Source organism: Euprymna scolopes, chromosome 8, assembly GCF_053919585.1.
Source record: "Euprymna scolopes isolate OS-2025 chromosome 8, ASM5391958v1, whole genome shotgun sequence".
Classification (NCBI taxonomy): domain Eukaryota; kingdom Metazoa; phylum Mollusca; class Cephalopoda; order Sepiida; family Sepiolidae; genus Euprymna; species Euprymna scolopes.
The window spans coordinates 97,645,642-97,665,162 of NC_136489.1; the positions used below are offsets into that span (position 1 = coordinate 97,645,642).

Consider the following 19,521-nt stretch of genomic DNA (forward strand, 5'->3'; position numbering starts at 1 on the left):
TTTTGTTTAGAGAACAATTCAACCATAATGCTTGACTTTTGCATTTTAAACTTCAAGTGAAGCTATTATTTGCAGATAATTTTATGAAATCAACAGTGTATAAACTAAGTGACTGCGAGGAGGCCTGTGAAGCTTCTTCCTGATAAACTTTGGAGAGGGGGGGGGTGTCACTAACTAGAGCAGGCAATCAATCGATTTCATTAAAAAAATGGGAGATTTCACCGACTTCAATAACAATAGAAGTATGGGAGAGTGGATCATTTGTTGATCCTCATTCATTCCCAGACAACGTCGGATCTACTTATGTATGTGTGTGTGTGTTTTTTTTTGTTTTTTTTTTAACTTTTTTTGTTCTATGAACTCTTTCATCATATACAAGAATGATAGCCACCCCTCTTTCAAAAAACTGCCTTGCTCAAAATTTGCGCATAATTACTAACAGTAAAAACTAATACTAACGTCATAGCATTTAATACAAACGGTAGTTGAGAGAAAATTCAATGTGACTTTCCATTAGCGATGCATATTATTTTTTGTGGTTCTAGATCCAGTTTGTGTGTAGTGGTCTATGGTGCCAATCCCCCCTCTCCCTTAGACCCTGAAATACCTCCTTTGTTGAGAACTACTGCTATATATAAATAACATTTTGATATCCTTTCAGATAAAGCTTCATAGCAATAATAGCAAGAAAACTTGACGTTGTCTGGAATTAAATGAAAAACTCCATGTCCTTTCGTGCTCAGCTCATAAAATATTAACCTGTGTGTGTGTATGTGTTTTTTTTTATTTGGCTTGATATTTGCTGGAGGAGTGGATGCCGAAGGATGTGTTCAGCATTGGCTGAGAGAGAGGTGTAAATAAATTGATATGAATGGTAAATATATGGTTTTTAACCCTGCCCGAGTCACACCTGGCATTTTCCTAAATTCCAGTGCATTAGTGGTGTGGCTCTATTACAAAGCACTTTTATCTTGATAAAATTGACGATGTTGATGAATTACTACAGATAGAGAAATATTATAAAAGCTCTTAACTGTGTTTACCTCTTATGTTTCATACTTTTCCACTATCTTATTTTATTTACCTCTCCAGGAAGTTAGACAGAAGGTCAGATGTTAACTTGAAAAGTCAGTGCTCTAGGATTAGGTGCACTCTCGCCTACAAAAAATGCATGAGCAACCTCGTCCACATTCCCTGGTAGGTGCATTTCAGGTAATTAGAGATAAACTAAGAAGAGTAAAAAGTAGACATTGGGTTTACTTTTGGTAGCCTCGTAACTCTTGATCCTCTTATTTTATTTAATTTTCACATCCTATGGACGATTTTTCTGACAAAGAGGGAATAATTGCTGTTTTTTGTCAGAATCTATCAATCTTACGCTTATCGTTGGCTAGTTGTTGATTTTGACGTATTTTATTTTAGTTCCTTAAATTAGGCGACTGTATGCATTGTCTAGAGTGGTTTCCATAAAAAGAAAAAAAATCTCTAAAAGAAGGTAAAGCCTGGAAGGACGGATCTCCTGAGATTGAGCAAGGGCATATCTCAACCTGACAACAATGAAGTCACCATCAGACTGATTGTCGAGGACGAATCGCAGACTCGTACGAAGAAAACTGTTGGTTTATTCCACTCCATTATGATGGGAATAAATTTAGTTTCCAATTCTTTAATGGCGTCTTTAGCTGCTGATAGGATTTGGTCAATCTCCATAAACTTAAATTCATTTCCGATGAAAAAAATTAGGAGTAGAAGAAAAGTTATTACTAATTCTTAATAATAAGCAACATTGGCAGCGAGGGGGGGGGAGACATGGACATAGTAATTATCATACTAGTAGCAGCGTTACGTAAATAAATTTTAAATAACTTACCTTAACTCATTACTGTCTTCATCATTCATCAAATATTCCTTGATGTTTTTTTAACGGGCTTTAATTGTTCCTATTGCTAAGAGCAAAGTGTAGTATCTGTGTAAAAGTGATACACTCCTGAAGGTTTAAGGTTCAATTCTCAGTGTGGGCGACTGAAAAATATAATTGTGAATTAGGACCTCTATCCAGTCATAGTTGACAGGACAAGAATATGCTCTCCCTGTGAAGTAAATGAAGGGTTCAGTTCGAAATCCTGTCCAAATTCCCGAGTTTGACAGAAACATTCCCAAGTTCAACCAGATACATCTGAAGAAGGTCAGCGGTGACATCGATCGAAACGTTGTGAAAATGACACTCAAGATGAAAATGGTAGTCCGAAGATTCCAAATAATATGAATAACGAGTCCTCATCTCAAGAATTCGGAAACATAAATCTGTTTAATTCTATATGGATACTATTGCTTTGGCCTTCGGGACAAGATCAAAGTGTAGTATCTGTTCCGGCAGATGCTGCAAGCTATGACTAGCAAAGACCAGATGTGGGGGCAACCCCACATGTCTGACCTTTAACCAGCTCCCATTTCCCACCTCTCGGGAGCTGGTCCCCTTTTTCCCTTCCCCCTCCCTTCACTCCTCACATTAAAAATCGGCCTTGTGCCTAATTTGCTCGGTGGGGGAGCAAATAAATACCATCTGTTCTTCAGATGCTGCACTTCTATTTCTTGTTCTCTTTCGGTGGAGGAGAAATCCTTCACGACTGAGACAATTTTTATTTTTGTTCCTTTTCTCCACGTTAAAAAACGACCCTGGTGTCTAACTCTGTCCCGTGGGGAGGCATAGTAAATAGGTACTATAGAAGTAAAGAAACTCTTTAGTTATGCAATAAGAATATCAAATTCTGAATTTTCGAATGAAATTGAAGTAGCAATAAAATTAGTTCAACCAAAGCAATCTATTTATTTATCTACATGTTTAATTAAAAGTAAAAAAAAACAAAACAAAATAGATTTGGAAATCTTAAGCAGGACGACTCTGTAGTGAATGTAGGATTATGGTGATTGATTCTAACTAGGAAAATAATAGATATATATATATATATATATATATGGTACAGTGGCAAGGATGACTATAGATCAACCTCCCACCCCTACCCAACACCGTTGAGTGGCCTAGTGCCGAATTTATTTTTGTATTTTTTTTTTTTTTTTTCAAAAATAAATAAATTCTTTTAAAGTAGAATGAATAGCGGTAGTCACTCAGACGTAACGGGTCAGAAGTACGGTTAATATATAATAAACGCCCACGCACATTCTTCAATAACGAGTACCGTTGACACTCTAAGAATAAGATGATAACATTTCATATCAACCCTTCAAATGGGAAGGGCCCGTCATGGCCGATGCACGCACACATATATACAAGGTTGGTTTCTGTCCCTTTTGTACGAACTGAACACTTGGTGATTCAAAACATGTACATTCCTATAACATGTTTAAAAGCATAATGAAAATTGTTGTGACTTTATTGGAAGAACAATGCTGTAAACTTGAACATTTCAGAGCATATGTATGTATTTAAGGTTTCTGAAACGTTCACTGCATATTGTGAGTGAAAAAAAATGCCGTGTCCAATGTTTGAATAAGGAATTTATGGCTCACAAAAAGGCTTTCAGCAATTTTTATATTAGACCTAGCTGTACATAGCCGGCGTTGCCAGGTAAAAAATATTGCAGAGTGGCAGGATTTTTTAATCATGATCCAAAAAGAAAACCATCAGAGCAAATGATAAACATAATTTGGACTTGTGGCGCAACGGATAACTCGCTAAGTATAATCCTAAGTAATGGTCATCTGTAGATGTACTCCTCAGTACGGTCGATTAAGAATTACTTACGACTTCTGACGGAACAAGAGTAATCTATCTTTGTAATTTTTTTTTTTTACTTCGAGGGTCACCACTTACCCGGATACCACTCAAGGATAAGAGTTAATTGTTAGGTAAAAGGTGAGAGAGGATCAGTCACGGTGGAACTTGAGTGGGCTCGGATTATTTAAATAGACGAGACAATAGGAATTTATTCACATTATGCTTGAAGACGACCATGTCATAGTCAACCGGGAAGCAGACAAACGGTATTGTGTTCTACAGACGGACAGTTCTAGGAAAGAAACTCTGCTCATGGTTTGAATAAATGGTTATTCAAAATTCTATACAGATTCTCGAGTTTGGCAAGATATACCGGAAGGAAGTCGGTGTGTGGGTGGGAGGGGTTTACATCGGTCGAATGTTTTGAGAATAATATCCAGACTGAAAACAGTAGTGTGAATGGTGTAAATAATCTGTTATATAAAGACAGTTGTCCGGGTGTCTCGCTAAAAGATTAAAAAAAAAACTAAAATAAAAAAAAATGCTCTATAAATAAAACATTAAATGTATGTATGTGTGTCTGTGTGAAAATATTTAACCGATAAACTCTTAAACTTTTAGTCGCATAACACTGAAATTAACAAAAAATATTAAGTCATAGTAATCATACACTAAGGATGGTTCATAACGATTAAAATCTTTGTTTTGATGAAGGACTAACGCGTACAAACATATATCAGCAATCTGAAATGAAAACTGTTCATTTAAGTTGTGTGCATATTGACATTACTTTTGCACATGCGCAAATTCATTCATAGCTTGAAGTGATTTAATCTTATATTTATGTTATCTATTTGTCGATAGGTCAAACGGTAGGGAACATGACTGAGGCGCTTAATGTTTTGGTTTCGATTCTAGCTGATGGCATCCAAGTCATGATTTTTTTTTTTTTTAATTTAAAATCACTACTATTAGGTAAAAAATAATATTCGGTACTAGTGCACTGATTGATCCGTGCTGAAATAATAACGTTAGTATTTAAAAAGCCATTCTTAACATGGGGAGGGTAGGCCGTTTTGTACCTATTCTATACTTTAACCTTACAGTTGAATAAAAAACATATAAAACTTTAATTTAAATTGGAAATACGATTTAAAAAATAGCGCGGATCAGTAAGTGCACTAGCACCTAATATTCAATAGAGAATTGACTCTGTAATAATAAATACGAAATCTGCATGAATTAAAATATATTTAAGCGTAGTTTATGACCGGACAAGGCTGGACATCCCCCTTACCCCGCCACTAGTAATAATTAAATATGTTTTGTCAGTCATTGGCCACTGTTGTTAACAAATTTAATAACAATCTCTTCGTTATTCAGGGCTTCGTTAGGATATTAATCTCCCATCCTGCCTTTTAATAAGTGTTTAACCTGCATTCAACTCTTGAGAAAGAAAGAGCGAAGAGGAAGACAGTCTGATTTATGTATTTAATGCCATCATGATTTTGTACTTACCGCCGAGGTCAACCAGTTAGTGCAGCATACTTAATGGCAGAGGTTGTGAGTTCAAACCTCACCAGAGGCATATTTTTACTTTGATTTATGTCCAAAAATAAATTCCAGACATTTTAAAATTAAAATATTTGGCAGATGGTTTAATTTGAGGCTTTTTGAAAAATGTCTTTGCAATTTGCGGAAATTATCATAGTATTATAGTAATGATATGAAACGAAATTGATGTTCTCATCCTCTTTCTCGATTAAAAGAAATTGCTGCTAATTATGTCATTGGTTCTGTACATTATAATTGGATATTGAAAATGTTTTTTAAGAAAAGAAAAACACTTTTAAGTCATGCCGAAATAAATAAAAAAAAATTCCAAAAAATTACTGAAAAATGATTGAGATGATCTACTAGAACCATTTTTTTTTTTTTTAAAGAAAATATCGTTTTTATCGTATATTCTCGATTTGCTATTTTTTAATTCTAATTAGTGAACGTACATTGAAAACAGGGGAGATAAGTCAGTTTGTAATTCGGAATTAGTTGCAACAGAAGGAACTGATAAAACCGCATTATTCGATAAATTTTTTTTTCTTTTAATTATTTTGCTACTCTGTCATTTTTCGTAATTTTTGGAATGTTTGCTAATTTCGACATGACACGTAATTACGTAACGAGTTTATATTACTTGAAATGCATTTGATATCCAATACCAATGCACAAGCATCATCGTTCTTTATTGGAAACTGAAATCACAACATTAGAACATTTGTATACAAGTTATTTGGTTGTATACGTTCGTGATTCACGTAAAAAAAAATTGTGAGGCATTAAGGTTCAAAACAATTATGTCAATATTTAAGTCTGTTGGTTTCAACTATGAAGATCCATAGGGAACAGGAAAAAAATGTGTCAAAAGTCAAAAGGAAGGAAATGATCTAGATGATAGGGTTGTGTATAACAATGATCGTCTCCAGAAAGTTGTTGGCACAGTGACATTTGAGGAATTTTATCAACAAACAATATATCGTCTATATAGGGCAGTCCTTTAAGGTTGAAAATGGAAACTGGCGTGAATTTTATCAATGTTATAAAACCATATTATCGAGGTGCGTGGATAAACATGAAAAAATTCTAAATTCCGATGGATCAAGCCCAAGAAATATCGCATAACAAAAACCGTGTTTAAGTAGCACCGTAAAGGTTATAAGTAACCGCCAGACGGAAGTCAAACTACAAAACTTCCGGTAGGAGATTTTCTGTATCTGGTGTGGCTGTGCCTCAAGCAGAGAAACCGTGTCTAAGGTGTGTTCCTAATGGGAGGCAGCGCGCCATCCGTCTATATATCTGTTTTTTTCTCTACAACTACAAAAATGACCCGTCCCTCTTATGTTTTCTGTAGCTTTTTATTTGTTTTTTAATAAACATTATTATACATTTAATATCGGTGTAAGAGTAGTTTGGTATCTACAGACAAGCAAGAACTTGTTTTCACAACGACGACGACGACGTGGGTGCATACTAATTTATACACCTCGCTCTTATAACATCACAAAAAAGCCCCCAAATGAGGCAAAACTGCTCATGTCCACGATGGCAAATCCCATTGTTGCAGAGAAATACAAGCTGGAAGGAATTTTTTAATGGCCTCAACGTGAATATGCAACTACTTCAGCCTTTGAACATTTCATCAGAGTTGAATATACGGCGCGTTTGGAAGAAACCTGCAAACTGAAATCACATATAAATAAAAGAAATTTTGCCTTTCTTCAACTCAAATACAATTGTTAAGTGTAACGATGAAAAAAAAACGAAAAAATACTTTAAAAATCATTTTACCTTTCTCTTTTTTATTCCCTTTTTTTCTCCTTTTCTGTTTTCTTTTCTGATTTCTATTTTTTTATCATCAGAGTTGAATACTCGATGTATTTGAAAAAGAACATTTGCCGTCTCCTACTCAAATGCAATTTTAACAAGTTTAACATGATGGAAAATGTCAGAAAAATATCAAAATTTAAGGGTCCAACCCCTTTTTCGGTGCTAATGCACTTACTGATCCGCGCTATTTTTTTAAAATCGTATTTCCAAGTTAAATTAAAGTTTTATATGCTTTTTTATTCAATTTTAAGGTTAAAGTACGAAATAGGTACAAAACACCCTCCCCATGTTAAGAATGGCTTTTTAAATAACGTTATTTCAGCACAGCTCAATAAGTGCACTAGTATCCCTTTTTCTTTGCTTTTTCATTTATTTTACCTTGCAGTTTTTCTTTTTCCTTATTTTATCTCCTTTTTCATTTTTAAGCCGACTCCCTATCTATTCTGATACGAGGGTCTCAGTTCTGTGATCAGATCCTTTTAATAGTCTCTGAGATGACGCACCCACGGGGATTTTTTTTTTTTTTTTTTTTTTTTTTTCACCGTGAAATGGATATTGAAATATTTATCTTCAGACAAAGACGAACAATAAATTCCGTTTGTCTTTTTTGTTTGTTGGCTTTCCTCCCCACTGCTGACACAAGAAGGTTAACTATTTTTGTCGCCGTGCCATGAAATTACTTCCGGTTGAATAAGCGAGGGAAAGGGACAGAAAAAAAAAGGGTCAACACTAGCCCATTCACTTCATCCCATTTTTTTTTTTTTTTTTAAGACACGTTCTTATCCGCTAACCAGGTCTTCTGATTGATAAGTACTTCTTTTGATATTAAAGAATATAATTAAGTCTCGACCCCAACCGATTTTTTTTTTTTTAATGTTTTGTTTCGTGTAAGTAGATAGCTTTACACAAATAAGGTCGCTTCATTTATTGGCAATAGAAATGAGAAGTTGTAAGAATAATTCGATCCAGCACTAATTTCCACAAGACATGTACATATGAAACCCTAACTCCTACAATGAAACGATAAAATATTTACGTACTTTGTTTTCCCGGTTGAAACAGATGTGCATAGTTATCGCCCACAGCGCGAAGATGTGATACAAGGTCGATAAAATGGATTTGAAAAGCCAGCGCTGTGAAAAGGACACTGGCATGCAAAACAAAACAAAACAAAAAAAAACTACGTGGGCATCTCCAGCGGCATTTCCCAATAAGGGCCCCTTAGGAGATTAGCAATAAACTAACACTTTGAGAAGGCAAAGATTGAGGGGGGGGGGTCGTAGAAGTACGTATGACCAGCCAACAGAAAACACATCACCTCAACAATAGCATAAACTCAGGTGGTTTTGTGCCCGAGAAAAAAAAAAGCCGACTGAAATAAGTTATATAATAATTTCAAACTAAAATATGATTGTATTTGGAAAATAATAATTTAAATTTATCTTGTACACCCTTCCTAAAAATGACTGTAAAAATATATTTCGCCAGTGTTCGCATTAATATTCATATGAAATAACAATTAATGAGTGACGTTAAAAAAAAATATTAACCAAAAGCGTATACATCGGTAGGGGGGGGGGAACAACGAAAATTTATTTGCATAATAAGACATGTTATTTACATTCCCATTTCCCCTAAATTAGGCACCGCCAAAACTGGGGGGGGGGTCAGGTAAGTACTTTTTGACGAACCGTCTTTTTTAAAATCTACCAAAAATCAGGTAATTATCCAATCAATACAAAATTTTCAACGATTATTAAGAGAAGAATGAACTTTATAACAGTGTACTTCTTATTTTTCATAAACGATATATATATATATATATATATATATATATATATATATATATATATATTTGCTTACAATCCCCCCCTGTTTTGAGGGGGTTCCAAATATTCTTAAAATAATCATCTGACGCTGAACAAAACATATTGTGTTGTTGTAAGGGACAGGATTATAAATTAAAAAAAAAAAAAAAAAAATTGTTTGCATACCTTATTTTGACGTCTGAATATCAGAACTTCGATTGTGTTTAATTATCCCGCTTTTGAGTTTTGAAGTGTGAAATTCGGTGAATATGTTAAGTAAAATAATTAATTTAAGTTAAGCAAAAAAAAAAAAAAATTTAATATTTATACGAAAAAAAACATTTTAAAATCTTTGATAAATAAATTAACAATTTTTTTTTTTAGCGAGCCGAATAATGCATGACCATCATTAAACAGGGCATGCTTTCAAGAATCGATACAAAAAAAAAATCGATAAATATTGTGCCCTTTGTGTTAAAAATGGCATCATTTTTTCGATCCCGTTTGAAAACGTTTGCCGGCTTTCGACTACGGTGGACCAAACGCGCTGAAATAATTTTTTTTTATTCTGCTTTAAATTGCCCCCCCCCCATTTTGGGGAGCCTGGCCCCCACACACATACACATTAAAAACCAAACTCATACAAATGGTCACCCATCTGGTACTGGCCAGCCTCAGCGTTAATAATACATTGAAATTTTCGTCACTGAAAAATAAGTTTTTTTTGGCCTGTTTGGTTTTCCATAGTTTGCTTTTTAAGCACAAACGTAAACATTGTCTAGATCGACACGAAGTAACTGGTTGCCTATATGAATAAGTGGAATTATTTGAAATTCAGGTACTTATATTATAATATTTTTGCATATTCTCATAGAAAATCACCCTAAATCTTAGACAACAAATAAATTAATTAATTATTTCAAAAGCCTTTTTTTTTTTTTTTTAAATATTTATGTACGTTTTTTGTGCAAGACAAAAAATGTCAATTGTTAACTTTTTGGGAAAATTTAACATTTAATTAAAAATAGTAGAAAAAGTTTTACATTATTCTGTTTTCTATATGATAAAATTCAGGGTTTTATCTTTCTGGAAAAAAAAAAGTTACTCAGAAATAATGGATTTTAATAAATGTAATTTCGTTTTAAAAAAACAACAACTTGATTTTTCGGCCATTTTTGGCGGTGCCTACCCTAAATACTATAAATAGATTCGTCCGACTTGATGGAGTGGAGGGTGCAAATAGTTAAAACTTTTCTTGGTGATGGCAATTAAAAAGAAAAGAAAAAAAAAAAAAAAGAAAATAGTAAATCACTTAATTTTTTTTTTTTTTAAACGTGTTTTAAAAAGTCTCTTGCGAGATAATTGTAACTGTTGTGGTAAACGCGGAAAAAAAAAAGCAAAATCGATTTCTGGTATGTTAAGCCTGTGTAATTCCGTTTCTTTTTGTACTGATTCACTCTTTTATTTCCTTCCATTTTTTTTTTTCCTTTCATAAAGCAACGCTCACAAAATCGCGCACACACACATATGTGCGTGTGTATTAATTGTTTAGAAAAGAAGGTTCTCAAGAATCAAAGGAAAGATTCGGAGGGAATAAACACACAAAATTCCCACTAAAGTGTTAATGGCAATTTCTTGACCAATTAGAACGCTATCACCACACATTTAACTAACGAGGTTTGGGCCCTCTCGGATGAAATAAAAGCAACAGTTAATTTACCAAAAGCTGAGTATTTCTAACGCTGCCTCAATGTTACCACTAGACTTTATAGTCTTATGACCATAGAATTGAGAATTTTAGAGACTATTTAACGAGTTTCAATAGCAATAACCCACTTACTATACTATCAACGTTAGTACGACTATACACTCACTAAACTTAAAAACAGGCACATTAATGAATTAAAATGTTTGTTTATCACTCGCCTCCTATTTTATTTTCTATAATTTTCTTAGGAGGTCCCTAAAATGATGTAATTGAGTTGGATCAAAATTGGACTAAGGATTCTGGCCGTAAGGTTAGTGGCATAATATATTGATTTTTTAATCTTCACAGGGAGAGAGGCATGAAAATGGCACAAACTGCTCTGTTTGGGGTATTAATTTTACCCGTTGTGGAACAGGTATTCTAGAATCTCACACATGCACTCGCAATGTTGTTTGAACAGTGTTAAGTGAGTGGTTAAGCAAGATAAGTTACTTTTCTACCTAACTGGATATATTTTTCATGTTTTTATTCAATGTAACATGTTTATTCACCTCGAAAGCCATACAGTGTTTACCGATGTATCGGAAAATTCAAGATGGCGTCTGACTCTCTCTCTCTCTTTAACACGGTAAGTTTCGGAAAAGGTGTTATAAATAAAAAAAATGGATAAAATACTGTTAAAACTCGCTCAATAAATGTTACCGTGACATAGGTTGACATATATTCGGGTTTTTAACCGTATTTTGTCTAGTTTTTTTTTTATTTATAACACCTTTTCCCAAACTTACAGTATTAAAGAGGGAGTGAGGCGCCATCTTGAATTTTCCAATACATCGGTAAACACTATGTTTTTCGAGCTGAATAAAGATGTTACATTGAATGAAAACACAAAAAATATATTCAGTTAGGTAGAAAAGTAACTTATCTTGCCTTTGATAACATTTATTTGTTATATATTTGTTTTTTGACAACTTTTTCGAATCTGTATACAGTAATACAAACCCGACTAGGAAATTACCGCATGGAGTGTGCGTATTTATTTATGGGTTTCACTTATCCACTTTGCGTTGCAGCAACGTGAGGCGCGAAGCCAGTTAAATGTAGGGGGTTGATGAAGCTCCCTAAGGGGACGCTCCATTCTACCATGTATTTTATTGTTTTATTTATTTGTTTCATTTCACTTCAGGAGTTAACACTTGATCTCTATATGAGATGCATAAATATTCCAATATTCTCTTAAACTTCTCCTTCACATCTCAAACACTGAATTAGTAAATAAGTTGAGAACCTAATTTTCCTCTCCCGATCATTTAAGTGTGTTACAGTAAGTCTATCTTGTGGATTCCAGCGCATTAATTCATCTAGTCTGGTGGAGTCTCAAGCTTCATGGTGTTACTTGAGGTAACATCACTTGGAGAAGGTGCATCATTCCTCGTAAAAGTCAGTGTGGCTTAGCCATAATGAGATCATATTTGAGCTGCGAATACTGTTGTTTTGAATATTTGGTTAGGGTTTACTTGTGAAAAATAAGCCCTGTACAGAGAGACCGCAGGCATTTGATGATAATGTTTAACAGGTATTCAAGTTCTTGGTACTTGATCCGTGCTGAAATAATAACGTTATTATTTTAAAAGCCATTCTTAACATGGGGAGAGTGTTTTGTACCTATTCTGTACTTTAATCTTACAATTGAATAAAAAAACATATCATAAAACTGTAATTAAAATTGGAAATACGATTTAAAAAATAGCGAGAATCAGCACCAAGTTCTTTATATAACATTTGGGTTCTCATGTATTTGTCTCCCTGTTTTATAGAAAATAACGGTGCTAATGCAGAGAGTGATCCGCGCTATTTTTTTTAAATCGTATTTCCAAGTTATGTTTTTTTTTTTACTCCATTGTAAGGTTAAAGAACAGAATAGGTACAAAACACCCTCCCTTCCCCATGTTAAGAATGGCTTTTTAAATAATAACGTTATTATTTCAGCACTGATCACTCTCTGCATGAGTACCAAAATAACTATCTGCCACGGCCGCTGGGATGATCGTAGGAAACGGTAGCCTTTAGTTCACCTTATATTAAGTTTGTTGACATGCATGAATAAATGCATGAATGACGTGTTCACGTGATGAAATCCCGTGAACACCTCCCCCTTTTTTATTCTTTTAAAAGCGGCCGTATGCCGCATAGAGTCGGTTAACTCTTTGACAGGTTTAGCGCATCTCAGTCTACCAGACCTCTGAGACATCTAGGCCTTGCAACGTCACTTACTTCAATAGCTTTATCTTCCGCGAATTCCCCGTATTATTTCAATCGGGTTCTACTTTCGTTTTTTTTTTTTTGCTCACATGCTCCTATTCCGAATTCGTAGCAGTGGGTCGACATTAATGGACTTAAGAAAGTAGAATCATGTTTTTTGTTTGTTTTTGTTTAAGTTAACCTATTTTAAACTGATATAAATTATTGTATAGTAAAAGTAATTAAATTAAATTTTTTCTTATTTCAAATTATTTAATCAAATCAAAATTCGATTTTTTTTTTTTTACTTGATTTAATTTAGAAAGCTATTTTTTTTTTTTTTTTCATATTTTCAAGTTAAATGTTTACGATATTTTTGTTTATTAAATTGTTCGGTAATTTGCTAGAATAACTTAAAAAATTTAGTAATCAAGTAAAGCATGGAATTTTTCTTGATTAAATTATTATTCGAAATAAGAAAACTGATTTTTGTTTTAATTTAATTTTTTGTTGTGCAATTTATATCCGTTTGGAATAGGTTTCATATATATATATATATATATATATATATATATATATATAAACGTTAATTTTTTTTTTGATAAAAAATCCACTGATATCGGCTCGCTGCTACGAATTCGAAATTAGCGAGAAAAAACGAAAGTACAAACGGGTACACAACTACTTGAGAACCAATATTTGATATGTCACGTGAACATCCGATAAAAAAAAAATGTAAAAATAAAATCAAAACAAATGTCACCTTCCCTTCCTTGTCGTGGTCGTCGTATTTGAGCGGGAACTGTAAGTATAGTTAAACCTCACTTCCTCAATAACTTATTCTGGTCACATGACTTAGATTCCGCTCTGAAATTGACCTCGACTTAATTTAGTCCAGCGAAAAAAGAAAGCAAAGCCGGAAGAGTCCGTCGAAAAATCTAGGAGTGCCTACGTTTCTCACCTGAATAATTGTTACTTTAGCCTGACCGTTTTTTTCCCCCTCCCCTTCTTCTTTGGGTTGGGGATGGTTGATTAGGAAGAAGAGAAGAATATTTGACTTCCCCGCCCCATTTTTAGTCTTTACTCATTTCCTGTCTGCTTTTTTTAGTTTCCCAAACCAGACAACTTTCCCCTTCGTTTACTTTTTGTTCATTTATTCATTTTCTGTTTTTACGTTGTCGACGAAACACTGTTTGGTAATCCACGTGGATACTCAGTGCTTGTCCAGAATTTAGCCTAACAAAAATACAGAAAAATCTTTTCTGTACGTTACTCGTCAGGGAACAAAAGTGTCATATTCTAAAAAATCACATAAAGTGATCAAGGAGATTTATTTATTTATTTATTAACTTAGAAAAATAAATTTCATGGAGAAGCGTCATTTTTAACAATCGGTGTTGACGTATACCATGTGCCATAAAAAAAAAAAAAAAACAATTGTGGAAAGTGTACTTTTGTACATAAGAAGTAACAATACTAGATCTGACATGATTTGATCCAGGTTTACCAATTGCAGTCTATATGCATGGATTTGGTTACTCCATCCGCAGTTCTCGTCATTGACTAAGTAAAAAGTAAAAAATCGATTTTAATAGATTTTAAGATTCATTATTCGATTTTTGTTTAATTTTATTTCAGTGAAAGTTCTCAAAAATCAAGGGACCCCCTTCCTGGGGCTAACACTTGATTTCTATATGAGACAGAACTATTGGAATATTCGATTAAAGTTCTTTTATCTTGCAAACACTGAGTTAGTAAAAAAGTTGAGAACATTTTCTTCTCCCCAACTGACCATTTTAAAATATTGTATATCTTTCTTGCAGTCTGTTGATCTTATTGGATTCCAGGACAATAATTCATCTAGTCTGGTGGAGAATCTAGCTTTACGTTGTTACTTGAGGTAACATCATTTGGAAAAGGTGTACCATTCTTTGTAAAAGCCAGTGTGGGTTGGCCATACTGAAGAGATCTTATTTGAGGTTGCGAATACCATGTAATTTTAAATATTTAGTTAGGGCAGGGTTTGCTCGTAGGATACAGTATCATCATGCCATGTTGTCAAAAAAAAAAAAAAAAAAAAAAAAACCCTGTACAGAAAGATCTTAGACACTCGTTTAGCTATTAAAATGCTATTAGAAATTTAACCGTGATAAAATAAGTATAAGTCCGGCAGACTGATTGGTGTTTCGCACGAATTTGAACTTTGCTAGAAAAAAAAGGGAACTTGTTTATTTTAGGTTGGGACGACAACTTTTCTTGTTTTCATTTTTTTAAAGAATTTCAAGGAGAGACTGTTCAAATGTTACCATTTCATGTAAATTGAATTAACAATAACACAAAGCTATTTGAACATTTCTTGAATTAGAATATTTTATAAAATAATTAGTTTTGAAATAAATTACAATGGGCACTTTTTGTATTTATATATAAATGTATGACTCGTTTTAAACAAACTTTTTAATGAACAATCTCTCTAAGAAAATTATGAAATGCATGAAAGTGGTCATAATATGAAAATGTATTATTTAATAAAAAATTAAATTTCACAAAAAGGTTCGCAGTACATCAAAATAATCATTAAAAGTTATATTTTAAGAACTTCTTGAATTATCTCCCTTCACAATTCTTCAAAAGTAAAAGAGAAATTCGTCTTCAAACCTAAAAAGCACAAGTATCAAAAAACAAGTTATGCACATTAAATTTCATGATGCACATTTCATAAGTTCTTCTGTTGGTTCTCAATGGCGTTTGCCTCATAAAGAAATCAAGTGTCAGCCCCACGAAAGGGGTCCATTGATTTCTGAGAACTTTGACTGAAATAAAATGAAACAAAAATCGAATAATGAATCTTAAAATCTATTAAAATAACACTTGGTTCAAGATCGACTGGATTTCCAAGAATTCTTAAGTTTACAAAAAGCACTAACATGTGTTTCTTTTATGAATACATAGAAAACTAAAACTAAAGTTATGGGAAAAGTACATAATCTATATATAGTGAGATGTGTGTGAGGGCACTTCTCAACCTATATACTCAACGAATTTTTGATCTACAGTCTTGAAATTTAGTATATAGGATTATATAGGATGTTAAGACATGTGGAAAATTTTTAATCCGTTTTCATTCGATAAAAAGGGCTGCTAAGGGGTCTAAATCGATAAATTGGCACAAGGGAGGCCACTGGATTTTCATCTGTTTTCATCTGTTTTATGATTGCGCATGCGCAGCCGTGAAATATTACAGCTACCTTATGTTAAGCATGATTTAGTTTGTAATCACTTTTTTTAAAGTTCTGTCAAGGTGGTGAAATGGTTATCGTACCTGACTCACTGTCTTTAGATTTGGTTTCGATCTTAGCTCGGATATTTTTTTTTTTTTTTTTACTTACAAGAAGTGAATTGTTTAAGAAAAAAAACATAATATTCACTCATTCCCCCCCCCGCCTCGTTTTCTTTGCTTCATCTTTATTTTTAAGGGATTTAAAGGGGCAACGTCGTTAACATTTTCTAGTAGTTAACACAGCAAATGCAAAAACCTGAGACACAATTTATACAAAACGCATTAGAATGCTCTTCTCTATTCCCCAACGGATCATTATTATTTTGCAGTGATAAAAAGCAACACTATATAAAACGCATGAAATTAACCTACCTACTTTTAACGTGTGGAAACAATTTGGACAAATCGAAATTACGGAACCTGTGTAGTTTTAACGGCAGTAAAAAAAAAAAAAACATAGTTTCCACACATTAAAACTAGGGCAGTTTAATAGAGACTTTAATTTTAATGCGTTTTATATAAATTGTTGCTTTTTTCATCACTACAAATGACGGTGTAGGATAGATGTATAGATAAATAAAAAATAAATAAATTTAAGGATGTCACCTGTGCAGGATTTCAGAAAATGTACTTACCTTTATTTATTTCATCAGCTACTCCCCCCCCCCCGCTTTTCAAAAACACACCAAAATAAATTTAAAAACAACAAAAAACAGTAACATGGAAAAGGGGGGCGGCTAATATCAGCAATAATATTGAAACATCTTTTTCAATTCTGAAAATTTCTTCGGATACATAAATGAAGATTAGGGTGCTCAAATTTTTTTAAATCGTATTTCCAAGTTTAATTAAAGTTTTATGATATGTTTTTTATTCAATTGTAAGGTTAAAGTAAAAAATATGTACAAAACACCCTCCCTCCCCATGTTAAGAATGGCTTTTTAAATGTTATTTCAGCACGGATCAATATGTGCATGAGTACCAAGATTAATTTCACTCACTGCTTTTGTGATGTCACTTCCGGTCTCGTGTGTAAGCTGGCGGAGAATGAATAAATAATTGATACTTCAGTTTGGTAAAGGGGTCAATTTGAAACAATCTGGTTAATCCTAAGGAGCTACACAGAGGAAGACGGATGTTAAATTACAAGTATCTGGATGCTTTAACGACCCTGGTATCTAACTCTGTCCCGTGGAGAGGCATAGTAAATAGGTACAATATATACTTAAAATACGAACATTGTTCAAATAAGTTAAATGGAAAGATATCCAGTTTGACGAAGGAATATTCAGAACGAGTTTCTTTACATTGGGTGAGTACAGTAAATAATAAAAAAACATGTTAGTCATGTTTCTTTTAATTTTGCAACAGGTTTTATTAATGTATTTTTACGATAATACTCTTTCCTGGATGGGTAAATAACTATTATTTGTTAGTAAAACACTAATTGACGGTCTAGCGTCGCCATCTTGAAAAAAAAAAGAAAAACAAGAGCAGATAACTGCAAAATAATTCAAACTTTTGAGATCAGCCTTGTAATGCTAACGATTTTACATTAGTCGCTTAAAATCGTTTAAAATGATTTGTTTTATATAAAAAGATATACTTGGTCAATTTCCGTGATTTTTGGAATGTGACATTTTCGTTTAGTGACGGGCACGTATATCAAAGATTTTTCTGTATTTTTATTTATTTATTTTTATTTTTATTTTATTTCCGTTCAGCTGCGGACTGTGCCCTCATAGTATTCATAATCATATTCTGTCACTCTATTCACCTCATTAATCTTTATCTTTAAGTTTTTTTTTTTTTTTTGGGGGGGGGCTTGATAAATGGTTACTCATGAATAATAATAATAATAAAAAAAAATCGACTTGAATAATCTCAAGTAACTGATCCACGTAAGGAAATAACATGAAGCTTTATTCGAAATAGTTTCTGATTTATAATGTTAAAACATGGCTCACTGTTAAGACGAAGTTGTATTGTAAATATATAAATTAATTAATAGAGAAGAAAGACATATATTGCAGAAGGTGGACGTTTGGTCACTGTTGAAATAACAGCATAAAATTATCTGCCCGAACCCACCTAATTTTAATGTGTAGAAATGAATTGTAAGATTACTTATAAATTGTTTCAACGCGTTAAAATTGTTGGATAACACCATTTTTTTTCTTTGGGGACGGGGTACAACTTCTAGTGTTAACTATTCTGTACTTTCACTGTTTAAAAATAATTTACAATTTTTTCCACACATTAAAACTAGTTGGGTTTGGTAGAGAATTTCATCAATGCTTTTTTGTTGTTGTTTTTTTTCTTTGGTTACGGGTTCTTCCTTTGAAGTAATTTGCAGATCTGATTTCTCTCACTATTTGTTATTTTTATTATTTTTTTTTTTTACTAAGAAATCCTTACTTTATTAAGACGAAAAGCCACTTAAAAATAAGTGTTAAAGTTATGGATGAATTGCCAGTTGAAATGAAGAATAGTGTGAAAAAATGAAAACTGGTAAATAGATAACATGTGATTACTACTTATGAGGACGATTCTTGACAAGTATTCGCTGACATTTGATGTGAAAACGATTGTTGTAGTTTGCAGAGAAGTAGTACTGTAGTAATGTTCCATGAATGGGAAGTTCTTGAAAAAAATAATCCTATTTTATGGAAATTCCTTTTACTATTGGGTAGACAAAGGAAGAAAGGGAAGTTCTTTGCAGCTGTGGTAGTATGATGAGTTTTTTCTGTCAATAAGACCAAATAAGTTTCATTATGTACCAATTCTGTGATATATGTTCCATTTAATATATTTATCAAATAACCTTTTGATGTCTTAGCCAATCAATTTATTCAACTTGTTTGTTTCCAAAGATTTTCTGCATTTGAATGCAGATAAAATCCAGAGGCAAGCAGAAAAAAGCTTGAAAAAAAAAGTGGTTAAAAGTTGTTCATGACTAAATGCTGGAGGTCTTTTGTATGATCTAAAATGCATTACCTTCCAATTTATTTTAATCTGGAGTTGGAGTACCTGTCAGGCCCGAAATTAGCAGATTTTAACCCAAATTATTCAAATTCCAGTAAAAGAATTCTGTATTAAGTAACCAAAAATGTTAATATACCGTAAAACAAAGCAACCAACGAAAGATCACGTACTACCATCCCACGTAATGCGCCGAGTAATATAAGTGTGTTTACACACACACACACACACGTGTGTGTGTGTCAAAGAATGTGAGGTACAAATAAATCTGATACCATAGTTTTCAAACTTGAAGCTGGGGGTGGGGCTTAATGTTTCGTTGGGTTTGTTTATAAACAAATCATTCTGACTAGCTTCAGTCATACTTGCAAGAACAACTTGT

At 33.1% G+C, this 19,521-nt stretch overlaps 1 protein-coding gene across 7 annotated transcripts in view; it reads left to right on the plus strand.

Annotated features, from left to right (window-relative positions):
• Positions 1-19,521, plus strand: part of LOC145283664 (leucine zipper putative tumor suppressor 2 homolog) — a 675,696-nt gene that overhangs the window by 415,201 nt on the left and 240,974 nt on the right. Inside the window, exon 4 of one of the 7 annotated variants that reach the window (XM_080132669.1) lies at positions 10,885-10,946. The exons of 5 other annotated variants lie outside the window; for them this stretch is intronic. The gene's annotated coding sequence lies outside the window, so the exon portion shown is untranslated. Of the gene's footprint in view, positions 1-10,070; positions 10,341-10,884; positions 10,947-19,521 lie in introns of those variants that run through there. One more of the 7 variants, XM_080132672.1, reaches the window with a different exon arrangement.